The sequence below is a fragment of the Rhipicephalus microplus genome, chromosome 6, assembly GCF_043290135.1.
Source record: "Rhipicephalus microplus isolate Deutch F79 chromosome 6, USDA_Rmic, whole genome shotgun sequence".
NCBI classification, from domain to species: Eukaryota; Metazoa; Arthropoda; class Arachnida; order Ixodida; family Ixodidae; genus Rhipicephalus; species Rhipicephalus microplus.
The window spans coordinates 71,815,541-71,829,717 of NC_134705.1; positions in this window are offsets into that span (position 1 = coordinate 71,815,541).

Below are 14,177 nucleotides of genomic sequence, written 5' to 3' on the forward strand. Positions count from 1 at the left end.
TCGGATAGTATAGGATGAAATCGCTCAGTCAGCCTGTTCGTTTGGGGGTGGTTGCTGGAGTTTGCCTTGTGGCTGGTGCCGGAGGCTCTCAGCAATTCCTCTACTATTTGTGAAAGAAAAGCTTTTGCACGGTCCCTCAGTATTGCGCGAGGAGCACTGTGATGCAATATCAAAGCTTGAAACATGAATTTGGCCACGTCGGACACGGAGACTGAAGTCACGCAGGACGTTTCAGCCTAACGTGTCAAGTGGTGGACAGTTGTCAGGACGTATCAATGTCGATTGGGAGTCATGTGAAGAGGACCATACAGATCAAAGCCAACTAGTCCAAATGACGCCGACAAACATTAATGTAGTTGCAGCTCTCCGCTTAGAGGTGATGTCGGAAGCTGCCCGCACCGACAAAAGCTGCAGAAGGTAACGCACTTTTCTAGGCTGGCGAACAGACCAGGCCATTATAAGTGACAACTAGTAATTATTGCGGTCGTATGTTTTGGTAAAGCAAAAGTGACCAGCTATCATGTCTTCGCAGCCAGCAGTTAAGTCCATCTGGTGTTAAAAAACCGTTATTTTGTCGCCTTTATGCATCAGAGCCTGCCAGTATCCCGACCGTAAATCGAGATTCGAGAAGTACTGGGCCCCCTGTAGTGAATCCAAGGCGTCGTCTATACGTGGCATGGGGTATACATCCTTGTGCACGATCTTGTTTAGCACACGAATTTATGCAGAACCACACGACACCATCTTTTTTCTAAACTAGGACGACACGTGATGACCAAGGACTAGCAAATGAGCGTATTGTCTTCCGTCTTAACATGTCATCAACGTTTTATTCAATGATATTCCGCTCAGCTGCAGATACACGATGTGATCAACGGCGAACGATGCACATACCATCGGTCTCGATCCAATGTGTGGTGATGTGCATCTGTCCCAATATTAGAGAATAGACGTCAAACCAAGATTCGTGCTTTGTTAGCAAGCCAAGCTCCTGTGTGTGTCTGTGAAAAAGTCAGGTCAAAGCTGATGGTAGCTTTTAGGGCGTACATGGATGCTGAATGCTCAGCAGACAGATGTTCAGGGAAACCCTTTTGAAGAGTAACCATACAGAGAGGCTCTGATGTAGTGACGCAAGCCATCGTTATGCCCTTCGGAACAAGAATTCGTTCGAACGATAGGTTTGTTGCACAAATGAATGCGAAACCAGCGTCAAAACGAACAAGCCGTGGTGCGAACACTGTACTTCTGGTGACAAAAATAGTGCAGGTGGTCCTAGAAGCACATCGCCTCGCTAAATAATATGAGACATAACTGTAATGATTCACTGACTGCGCAGAGGTATCTCAGTGTCTTTTGCAGCGAAAAAGAAAGAAAACGAAGTGGTGCGTCATGCGCGTAGGTGGTATCGTTCATGCGGAGAAAGTGCTGCCGGCAGCAGATGGAGGCGGACGCTATTGAAAGGAAATCTCACCCTAATATATGCTGTTGGGCACACGAACACCGCAAATTCCATCAATGTGGAATTCCATCAATTTGGACATGAACAGTGCAATGGGCGGAAGGTCAAATGTCGTCCCCTCGAGCAGCGAGCGACGTAGGTCCATCGTAGGGCGTATTAACATTGCGGAGACGCGCGCACAAATCACGGTGAAGAGCTGACAAACTACTACCAGTGTGTATTTAGGAATCTACTGCTTAGCCTTCTACCCAAACAAATAATATGTTATGGGGATGTTCTGAAGGAATTTTCTAACGTCGTTAAATGCAGCTTTTATTCGAAAAGCAGCTTAGTTTAGTTATCCGTGCGACGGTAGGTGAACTGAGAGGCTGGTCGAAGTGGCGATGTACAGCGAGAAAGAGGGGACGGCGAGCGCTGCCAACCACTGTGATAGCTAGCATGCATTGCCGGCGTTCCTGGTGTGAAGGAAGAGTGACCGTGAAGTGTAGCGTGAGGACGACGCTGTAAAATTTCCCTGGAAGTCAACGTCCCGTTCGTAATTGTGAAACCCCCTACGCTTGTGTTGATGGCGCCTGCGACCAACAAGAACGATGTGTCCACAATATCCACAATTGTAGCAGGTATCCTTGTCGGGCGCCACGGTGGATAGTAAGGTTGGTCGTGTGCTTTGAGACTCACGGAAGCTAAATGTGTTGACGCCGGTGGTGCAAAGTAAGGCTGGTTGTGTGAGCTAAAAGATAGGAACGCCAGATGGGCTGACGTCGGCGGCTATGACATCAATGGAACGACGGCCGGAGTACCTGTGGCGGCTTCAGCCTAAATTAGTGGGGCCCTAAGAACGTTGGGGTCTGTGTACGCTGCACCAGTCATAGCCGCCAGCTCTTTATTAAAGACGTCACGCATATGGGTAACAGAGGTATCAGAAGGAAACGGACGCACTGAAAAACCGAGCGACTGCTGTTCTTCTCATGATTGCGCGGATGATGCGCCGCACGAGGGTTTGGCCGTAGGAATGTCAGGAATAGCTGCGGGAGGGTTTTCCGGCTGCAACCGTGTCATTTTGAGCTCATAGAGGCGCTGGCACGTTGTTAAAATGTCAGAGACGTAGTGAGGTCTTTTACGGCCAAAGCTTTGATGGCAACAGGACCAATGCCTTCGAGAAGATGACGCACTTCTCGGCCACGGAGGCATTGACGCGTAGACAAAGAGTGAAAGGATAAGACTCGCTGACATGTTACTTGCGGGCCTCAATGCTGAATCGAACCAGGCTGCATCGAACTGCCGCAGTACCAAATACCTGTTTGAGATGTCCTTTGAAAGCTTTCCAGTCGGGCAAATCCATCTGATGGTTAAAAAGCAAATCTTCGCCACGCCGGTAATGTAGAAGGAGACGTGGCAGATTTGTGTGGACCACTTTCACTATGTCATACTGGTGTAGCCAATCGTCGACGTCATCATGTTGAAGTCCAGAAAATAGAGGGTGGTTGCGATGGGGTCCACTGACAATCCAGGAGTGAGGAGCTGCAGCATGCGCAGCCGGAGTGGTTGATAACGAAGTGGCCGAGGGTGCATTCTACGACATGCTGCTGGACAAGTGGTCCAAACGGCGACCTGAACAAAGCTCCAGGAGGGAAGGAGCCGGCTAGCAAAAACAGGGAATCGAGGAGCAACCTCCACCATTTCAGCAACCTGCACAGGCCTTGAAGACGTGGCCAAACAAGTCACATCTGAGGCGCAGAAAATACTAGAGGGATGTCCCTACAAAAGATAAAAATGAAAAAACACTGCGTGACGAGGGTTATACATAAGCTATGAAGAGGTGTCTAAAAAATGTTCACAATATTCAATTTTTTGCATAGCTTTTATTACTTCTAGAAACGGCTGAGCTTGAAAAATTAGCAAATCGCCGATACCGCGAACGAATGAAACTATTTTACCTTCGTTATCATGGACACTTAGGTATAAAAAAAGAATACATACCTAAAAGACTCTCGCCGGCGGCCTACTTGGTCTCTTCATAATAAAAAGTAAGCGAGTTCTCTAGTCACACCAGCATTTTCTAGTATTCTTTTTTCCCGAAAACTGCAACCAATATGAATTCCCTCCCTTCAGCTGTGGTGGAATGCCCGTCGCTATCATCCTATCAACAGGCCCTTCAGTCCATGGGACTTAGCTCTGCTATAGTTTTACATGAGCCCTGACGCTTTTTTTCCTTATGTTTACGTATTCATGTTTTTACTAGTTATTTAAACATCTTGCTGCTGTGCTTTTATGAACTCGTTGTACTCTTCTTCTTTTGCTGTTATTATCACCGCAATGCTTCATATGTGTTTATTGGAACTCTTTTTTCTACTCATTGTACCCCCTCCTGCCTGGGGTGTGAAGATCAGACCAGCAGTACTGCAATAAGTAAATAAATAAATAAATAAATAATTATTAAATAAATAAATAAATAAATTTGTTTACTTGAATTTTCAATAAGACGTGATTTCATGCACAATGACATACACCGTGTATTATACTTTGCTTCGTTTTCTTGCCTGCATTTGTACGATAATATGTTGTGATTTGACCCTGGTAAGTTCCTTTAGAGAGATTGGAGCATCTATAAGTGAAAATAAACAAATAATTATAAATGAATGAAAGCTTTAAATAGGTATCATTGAACTGGTTAGCCTCTCCATGCCATTTCTGAACTCGCATTTCCTTGTTTATTGAGTAGCTTGCAGCCTTCAGAGCATGGCAGTAAAGGTAGTCTATGACAATTAGTTTTTTGCTTTTTTGTATGTTTGTATGTTTGTCATGCGCAAAAAGGAAAAAGATGCGTTCGTTCCAACACCACTACCCACACAGCAATAATGCTACGGTTCATCATTGCTGATAGAATTTCTGTGAGCTTCAAAAAAAATTCTTTGTGCAAAAAAGGGCAATAATACTAGCAAGCATTTTTACTGTGATCTCTGCTACAATAAATATTTATTTTAGGCCTAATAATTTGATACTCGACATTGTTACCATACACTTCTGCAGTCAGTTTTCATTTATGGTATGTAGACTGAAATTCCTCACTCGCATAAAGCGGGAAATGCTGAATACCTGTGACTGCAGTCACCTAATAAACGCGATTCGTTATTGGCATGCAACGTACTTCACCATACTACAATTGTCTCATCACAACTATTTTCTCATTTGTACTTGCTTTTTATTTTCATGCTCTGATGGAAGTATACTTGTGACTATCTGTTTTAATTATACAATCTGTATCTGTAAGTGCATATTTACCTACACCCCCTACAAGCTAGTTTTTATGGGTCTAATCAGTGTTATGCTTCTTCATGCACTAAAAAACTCGAAATAAAAATTATGAAGTGATCAATGAATGGTCGCGTACGTCGTGTGTTTTTTATTGAAGCTCTTGATGAACCGCCAACAACAATAGGCAGAACGAGCGCGCGCGCCCAGAGTGCGCCAAGGGCAAAGCGCTGTCGCAGACTCCATCCACAACAGACACTTCTCGAAGGTTGAGTCAATCAGCGCTCTTGCTGTTTTTCTGCGCAACCAAGTGACCGTAATCGATCAAGGGAAAGGAAATAACAACAACCCTCGCTATTAAGATTCCTCTTCTCAAGGACGCCAGTGTAACTGCATCGCTCTTCTGCGTTTGTCGTTCTCGCGTCGGTGTCATGGGAGTCGCGAAACGTTGTTTGTGTCGCCGGATCATGAAACCATCTGCCTTAAAGTGGAGGTGGTAGTATCTTAAAATATAGACTCAGAATAGAGCAAAACAAAAAGACAGGGGATGCGCTTTTAAATGTTCTTCAGTTCTTGCCGTTTCACCTTCAATTGATTACTACTACAAAATTACTTAGCTGCATGTTTTATTTGATTTGAATCCACTAAAATACTCAGTCTGGGAAATTCGCGAATGAATGACAGAGTAATTTTTCTATGAGCCTTACAACTATGTTTGTAAAAGAAGTTATATTAAAAACAAATATAGTGAAAAAAACCATGGAGACACAGAGAAATAAAAAGGAAGAAAAACACAAAAAGAGTGAACATCTGAGTTTTATGCATGCTTAGACAGCTGCATTTACTTCGCTGAACCACTCAGAATTTATGTGTTAAAACATTCTTTACTGTTACCCAACAGTACCTATTATTGTGGAGATTTACAGTGGGCTACGCTTGGTAGCCTGAATTGAGTCACAAACCACATTGACTGCGTCCATGTGGCAATGTCCTAAAACAGAGACATGAAAGTTCAGCACAGTTTCCACTCCCAACCTAACACTTACTTACCTTCAAAATAGTACTATCTACAAGCCTTTATCCAAGGGAAGAGTATCAGCGACATTATTAAGAGGGTTCAATTCTTCCTATTACTTTGCACATCACAGAGTTGAGATAATACCTCACCAGGTCTGCGTATATACAGAGTCAGAGGGGGCACACGACATTTAGTTGTAGTTGTCAAACTTCGAGCTTTCTGGACTTATTCCTCAAAAGACACTATGAAAATTTTATGTGGTTATATTCTGTCCATGTACCTACTGTTTCTATCATATCTGTTCAATTGGCAGAACCTTCACAACTGATTGCGGTTATTAGTTCTGCTTCGGGATGTACTTACATTAGGGCCATCGAGCGCTGTTCGTGCTGTGGCAAACTTTCTTGATCAGCCAGCTCATTCAATTTCAATCTGGAGTGACCTAGAACACATAGTAACTTTAAGTATCTAAGCGACGGTGGTACTGATGTTCAAAATGTCCCTAGAGTTCGAGAGTTTTGAGAAGCTGTAAGAAATGAACACACTGAAAAGGATCTCTCTGTCTAATTGTGATTGCACAGTTTTCATTTGACGAAAGTTTTTGCAGTTCTCAATTAACCACCCCGAGGTCAGCTTTAAACACTGGAGTAAAGTCTCACAGTCTCACTAAGAACGACCAGCATAGACGTATCAGTCGGAGGGGGGGGGGCAAGGGGGGCATGAGCCTCTTCACTAAGAAACGTTAGAGGGGCTGCCACCCCCTTTTGAACAGTGGTCACTCTTGGCTGAAGAAACATACCAGTAAGGAAACCCCACAGCTTCGACGCGATAATTAACGGAAGAGCTCTGCTCAAAGACTGTTATTAGGCTGAGGAACCGAAACTGAAATTTCTCGCACAAGGCAGCAGTGCGAACTCGTGTGCAGTGTAGCACGTCATCACATAAGTTTTGCGTCACCGCAGTAATCACTCTGTTGCGTTCTCTTGAAAAAACGAAAATGTTACGAGGGTGCGTTACAACACAGTGAACTTTTGCCAACGTTTCCACTGTGATGATTTTCCTTGTAGGGTCTTAACGGTGCGAGTCGCCTATGCGATGCTTTCGAATCTCGTGCTGTAGTATTGCAGAGCACACAAGCGCTGAACAGGGGCGCTATATTCGTACATCACATGTTCATGTTTTTATTCTGCTATGACTTGTGGATGCAGTTACGGATGGGAACGAGCAAACTTTTTATGACGTGGTCAAAGCGCTTGCGGCTTGCTTAAAATAATTTTCTTCAAAACAGATATATCATCAACGCTTCTTCGTCAAAGCTGTTGCGAGCCGATGATTGTGGCGAATCGTTTTTAAAGTTTAGGTTTGTTCGAGCTGAAACGCCAAAGTTCGTCTGCCTTTTAATCTCTGATAATTTTGAACAGCCTTGCTTATGGTACCTTGAAGCCATAGCGGCAGCTTGCTAAGTGACCACGAATAAAGCAGTGTACTCGAGCTCAGTGTACCTGAGCTTTCAAGATCGCCCCGAAACTTGACGCACCACACCAAGAAGAAGGTGAAAGACCACGGTTTTGGCACTATAGAGGCTTAGTTAAAAGACGCGCTGGTGGGTTTTCACTCAACTTCCATTGACTTTTACAGCTTAAAGTACATCTCGGACAGCGGAGAAGCACAGACGTGCAGCGCTGCTTATTTATTTTCATTCCTCTTTCTCTCACCAAGTATGAGCTCACAGATATGTATGGACGTACAAACTACTCAAAACCGTTGTGCTGCTAGTGGAAATATTTTATTACAATCATAATTCATCTCGCCAGCTACTATAAGCAGCCATTGCTTATTTATGTGATAGGCAGCTAGTCTTCTTGTATTAGATTCAGGAGGGGATGCTCTCCGGCTTTGGGACGTCAAGTAACAAGTAGGCAATGTCGTGGCACAGAGAGAGAGAGAAAGAAAAGACATTTATTTGGTCCGTAAGGAAGAAGATGAGATGGCCATACATCCAACTCCTGACTAGACCAATGTCGGGACGCAGAGGCCAAGCCTCTCCGCCCTCTCACGGACCTTCCGGACTACCAGGAGCTGGACGTCATAGCTGGGCTCATGGAATGCAGTGGACCACAATTCTTCTTGACAGCATTCCTGTACCGCAGGGTATCACCAGAGCATGTGTTTAATGAGCTTACTTCTCCGCAGTCTGGGCATGTTGGGTCCATGTCCACATGTACCATACTCAAGAAGCTCTTTGAGGGGTAAGAGTCCGTTTGGAGCATTCTCAGCGTGACAGATTGAGCTCTATTAAGTTTATGGTGGGGGGATGAGAACACTCATATATTACCCCTGCAGTGCGAGGTAATCTCGTTAAAAAAGGCCAGCGGATCTCCGAACTCGAGCTGTTCCGAACCCCTAGAGTGCTCCAGATCACGACCGCCTGTGAATCCTCACGCACGATCATGAGCGATCTCATTGGGGTTCGGGCGGCCCGATATAACGTCCACACCTGAGTGAGCCGGAAAAGAAGATATGGTGAAGTTCGTCTTGAAGGGTTCTGCCTTTACGAACCCTAGCTGCCTTTTTTGAGACTAAACCCGACTGAAAGGTTCGTACATCAGCTCGAGGTGTCAGTGTAAATGGTGGTGCGCTTAGGATCTAGTAGCGCCATTGCCACAGCTACCTGTTCAGCTACTTTTGACATTGAAGAGTAAAGTGAGGCAGACGAGAGGAGGTCTTCTATGTGTTCCACAATAGTGACTGAAAATCTGCCAGCAATTTGTGATGGGCTGCATCTACGAATGCTTCTGTACCCTTGAGATTTTTAGGAATGCTCTGGCCTTCGCGAGCCTTCGACCCTTGTTAAATTGTGGATTCATGTTTCTTGGGCAAGGGGTCAAGACTGATCGATTCCCTGACATGCTATTGGAGCTGAGTTGTCTCTCCTTTGTTAATGCCAGGTACCAGGCCTGCGATGCTCAGCAGGTCGCTTCCTGCTTTGGTACCCTATCATCTGGTAATTTCTGCCATCTTCTATGATTCTGCTAGCTCATGCAAGGTACTATGAACCCCTAACTTTAAAAGCATCTCTGAACGCGGTTATTGAGATACCGAGCACATTATTGATACTTTTGTTCAAAAGTGTATATATCCTCTTCTTTTCTGATCTGTCCAATTGAGGGACGATACTATGCAGTTAACGTAGCTCATAATAACATGAGGATGGACCCCAAGCAGCATGTTTTCCCCCATTCCACTTTTCTTACCGGAAACTCTCATGACTAGCCTAAGTACGTTTTCTGTTTTTGAGGTAAGATGAGCTATGGCCCTGGCACAACATCCTTTCGTATCTATCACACGACCCAATAACATAGTGGAGTCTACTCGTGGAATGTCATGTCCATCTCCAGTGTAAATACTGATGGGTACTTCATTAGGGGTGTTAATCCGCTAGCCCTCCGTCGTGCTTGTCTATGCAGCAGGAGCTCTGATTTTTCCAGAGAGAGCACAAGTCGTGCGTCTGCCAGAAACGACTCAGTTGCATAAAGAGCTTCTTGGAGAGCTTGTTCCACAGTAGCCTCTGAACCTCCTCGACACCAAATTGTTATATCATCTGCGTATATTGCATGGTCAACGAACGCTACTGCTGCAAGCTTTCTTGCTAGTTTGCTCAAGAAGAAATTAAATAGAACGGGGAAACAAACGCCACTTGCCCAGTACCTCTGTTTCCAAGCGTGTATACTTCTGCTTTCAAATCTCCATGGGTATGACTGCCATTCTGCTTTCCAAAATTAAGCGTACAAAAATTTTTAAAACAATTATTCTAAAGAATATCTTCTTGGCCAAGGCTTACAGGGCTATTGAAGTTAACTTGGATGAGCTCGCGAGAAAGGTGTACAGGTACGTAGATGAATATGCCAGTTTTGTCGGTAGGAGGAACTTCAGAAACAATGACATTAACATTCTGAGAGTTCTCAGGGAGAACGCTTTAGGTTTAGATTTTGCATGTGAAATGCCATCGCAATGTGTGTTGTAATTTTTATGCCTAAGCTTATCAATCCTTGAAAAGAAAGCATGCTGAAAATACTACCTTTGTAGTTCCAAAACCTTGCTTTTTTTAGTTCAGCACATTTGAAGGTCATAAAAAACAGTATCGCCTTTTCCATTCTAAAGTCTGGGTCAACCACGTCATGTGATTAAAAATTTCCACGAGGGTGCAATCGCTAACACTAAGACTGAAGGAAGCTAATTATCCGAAAAGTGTCGTTTGGCTGGCTTGCCATAAGCTTATGTGTAGTTTGAAAAGTGAATTCAGAAGTACCATAACATCAGCCGAAAAAGAGAAAAGGAAAAATTTGTCATGTTGCCTTACCTTCCCTAACTTTTGCATAGGCTTAAAAAGGTGGATGCATGTCATGGCATTGGAGTGGTTTGTGCTACCAAGAATAAGGTCCGCAGTTTTTAAGCGGCGGTGCGGAAACGCGTCCAAAACTGTCCGTTGACGAGGAATGCATGCCCCCTTAATCACAAAGATATGTTTGTAGAGTGGGCAGTTGGAGTTGTGTACAGTGTACTCTTCCTATGCAGATGCGTTTATATTGGCCAGACGGGGTGATGCTTTAGTCCTATTGTGTGAGACACAGAAAAATGAGCCCTTAAGTATACACCTCTTTTCTTATTTTATTAACAATTGTCTCGTACTTGCAGACTGTGCACCTTTCGGTTGTATACGAGAGACTACTCGTCAGCTGCCAGCTCGTAATAAGTTCACATGCTACGCGACACCAAACAGGCTCATAAAGATTGTGCCACACTCGCCTCCATGAGCACTAGCAGCGCTGATTGATACTCCCGCGGTTGATTCATATATATATATATATATATATATATATATATATATATATATATATATATATATATAGTCAAGGAGATCCTTCGTGAGCGGTCATAACGTGGTTTATTTCGACGTTTTGGCCTAGAGTCTGGCCTTCATCAGGATTAAAGGTACAGTTTGTTGGTGCTCAGCTTTATACAATCTCAAATCAGAGGGAAAGAGGAAAAAATACAGAAAAAAAGAAAAAAAGGTGAAAAGCAAAAGAAGAGAAAAAGGGAAAAAGAAAAAAAAAGAAAAAGAATATAAGGTGGACTCCCCTCCGGGCGCCCCCTTCCACTCTTCCTTCCACTTCCCCGTTCACCTCTCTTCCCTTTCTACCCTTCGCCTTTCTGATGTCAGCAGTCTATGTATGCTTTCATTCACTAACGCATTCTTCCCGACCAGATGGCACCTCCTGGCTCTGGCGGTTCGGTGTGGGGCAAAAAAGTGCTTTTTTAGAAAGTTTTAAGCCTTTAACTACTCGGCGCCCCGACAACAATTCGTCGTAGAAAGAGGGGTGCCGCGTATTGCGGCAGAGACTGGTAACCGGCGCAATGCGAATTACTTGCCCGTTTCTGGATTACGCCTGCAATTGAGGCCTCCTAGCTGTGCATAGGGTTACTGTTGGGCATGTAATGCGTGGCACAATTGATTAGGTAGTAAAATAAAACAGAAAACAGACGACAGCTGTACTTATGAAGAGTAGTTACACGTGGTTACTCTTCCTAAGTACTCTAGGTTACTCTTCCTAAGAAAACAACAACATCGTCGGTGTAACACAAGCACGTGTACCATTTCAAGTTGCGCAGAACGGTGTCCATCATGTGCTCAAAGGTCGCCGGTGCTTTACATAGACCATATGGTATGACGTTGAACTCGTACAAGCCGTCGCGTGTGACGAAGGTGGTCTTCGGTCGAGCGTCGTCAGCCTTGGGTACTTGCCAGTACCCAGAGTGCAGATCGGGAGAAGAAAAAAAAATCGGCTTCGTGAAGGCTGTCAATCGCGTCATCAATGCGCGGCAGTAGATCAACATCCTTGCGACTGGTCTCATTGAGCCGTCTGTAGTCCACAAAGAACCGCACAGAACCGTCTTTCTTCGCAACAAGAACATCAGGAGACGCCAATAGACTGTTCGAGGAATGAATGACGTCGCGTCGGAGCATATTGTAAACCTACTCATTAATTACCCGACGTTCAGCAGGCGACACGTGATATGGACATTGAAGTAAAGGTAGATGGGCACCAGTGTCGATGCGGTGCGTAACAGCAGTGCGACCGAGAGAACTTCGCCCGACATCGAAAGAAGAACGATCTTCATGCAACAGGTTCAGAAGCTGGGAACGCTGTATCGCCGTAAGGTTGTCAGCAATGGAGGGGCCAAATACTTCAGCAGATGACGGATCGGAAGTGGAAACAGCATTGATGGTACGCAAACTGGGACAACGCGAGTCATCGGGTGCGTCCAGGACTTTTGCGTCATCGACTGACTCTACTTTGCCGAGACATTCTCTTCGAAGCAAGGTAACAGCGTACGGAGATGGGTTGGTTACGAAAAAAGCGGCGTTGCACTGTGTGACTTGCATGGTCGCGAAAGGTGCTAACAAGCCTTTCCTGCTACATGCCCGGTCGGATGGCGAAACGAGTGCAATTGTGTCGGAGAGACCAGCGCAGTAGACCGACACAGCCATCGTCGAGTTTGGAGGCACTGTTGTATCATCTTTCTTAAGAATCTTGCTCAGTGTCGAGGGACTGTCTTCTGGAGTCAAATACGAGACGGGTGACAGTTCAATTTTGGCGGAGGCACAATAGATGACGGCGTCATAGCAGGAGAGAAAGTCCCATCCCAGGATGACGTGATGAGATCATGCGAGAATGATGATGAACTGGGCGACATACAGAACGTCTTGAATGACAACGTGAGCTGTGCACCCTGCTGCAGGATGAATACGATGCAAACTAGAAGTACGAAGGGACAACCCAGAAAGTGGCTTCGTCACTTTTTGAAGTAAGCGGCAAAGTTTTTCGTCAATAACTGTTACGGCAGCTCCAGTGTCAATAAGAGCCGATGCATGAACACCGACCACAAGCACGTTAATTGCATTCGAGGGGCTGCTCTGAGGGATCTTAAAATGCGATAGCGTCGCACTCCTTGCCTCTGGGACTGCGACGACTAGTTTTCCCGCTCATGATCAGCCAAACTTGGCCGCATGGGGGACAGGGAACGTCGTGGAGACGGCGACCTTCGAGGAGACGGACCTGGGCGAGACGACTGTGGCATAGACGACAGTTCGTTGTTATATGGGCGGCTAGGCTGGCCAGCAACAGGCGAAGAAATGGGAGCCGCCTGTACTGGAGAGCAATAACGGGCTACGCGACCGGCGTAACCGCAAGCAAAGCAGATGGGCCGGTTGTTGGGTGTGCGCCATCGGTTCGCCAGGGAGGGTCTCTTCCGGAATGGTGGCTGAAAAGGCTGCATGGTGGGCTGAAAATGAGGCTGAGGGGTTGCGCCAACATACGTAGCGGGCATACCCGCTGCCAAGGACGGAGGTCGAGAGGCAGCTTCGGCGTTAGTGAGAGGGGCCGGTGCTGGAACTACTTGAGGCGGCCTGGCGAAAACTTGGGCGTATGTGAGGGGCGCAGTAGCCGGAGGTGGTGGAAGGTGGTACGCAGGCATGACCTCCGCTATTTCCTGCTCAATCGCCCGACGGATGGGAGGGAAAAGGGTAGTGGCCGATTGTTGAACAGCCGGAGGGTGGGCAAAGGGTAAGAGATAGAACTGACGCACGATTTCCTCACGGATGAAGGACGTGAGGTCTGTCATGAATGTCGTTTGGTCCCAACTGGCCTCCAAGCAAGCAAGCGTTGCAGCTCGTGGTGGGGTGCGACGTGTCATCGAACGCTGCCGGCGGAGCTCCTGGCAGCTCTGACATGATGTGATGACCTCAGCCACTGTGCCAGTATTTTTGGCAAACAGCAGCGTGAAGGCATCATCGTCAATGCCTTTCATGATGTTTCGGATCTTGTCAGACTCGGGCATGGTTTGATTGGATTTGTTGCACAAGGCCAGTACATCTTTAATATAGCTGGTGAATGACTCACTAGCCTGCTGAGCGCGTTCACGAAAGCGGTGCTCGGCTTGCAGCTTACGAACGGCAGGGTGGCCGAAAAAGTTGATTACAGCCGTCTTAAAATCGGACCATGTTGCAAAATCAGACGCTTGGTTCTTGTACCACAAACTGGCTACGCCTGCAAGATAGAACAACAAGTTCGTCAACCTGCTGTCCTTGTCCCATTTGTTGGGGACGTTCACACGCTCGTAAATGGCGAGCCAGTCCTCCACGTCAGTGTCATCGGTGCCAGTGAAGATGGGTGGATCGCGGATCCTGGGGACACCGAGACAAGATATATATATATATATATATATATATATATATATATATATATATATATATATATATATATATATATATATATATATATATATATATATATATATATATATATATATATATATATAAATATATATATATATATATATATATATATATATATATATATATATATATATATATATAAGGCCGTGCCA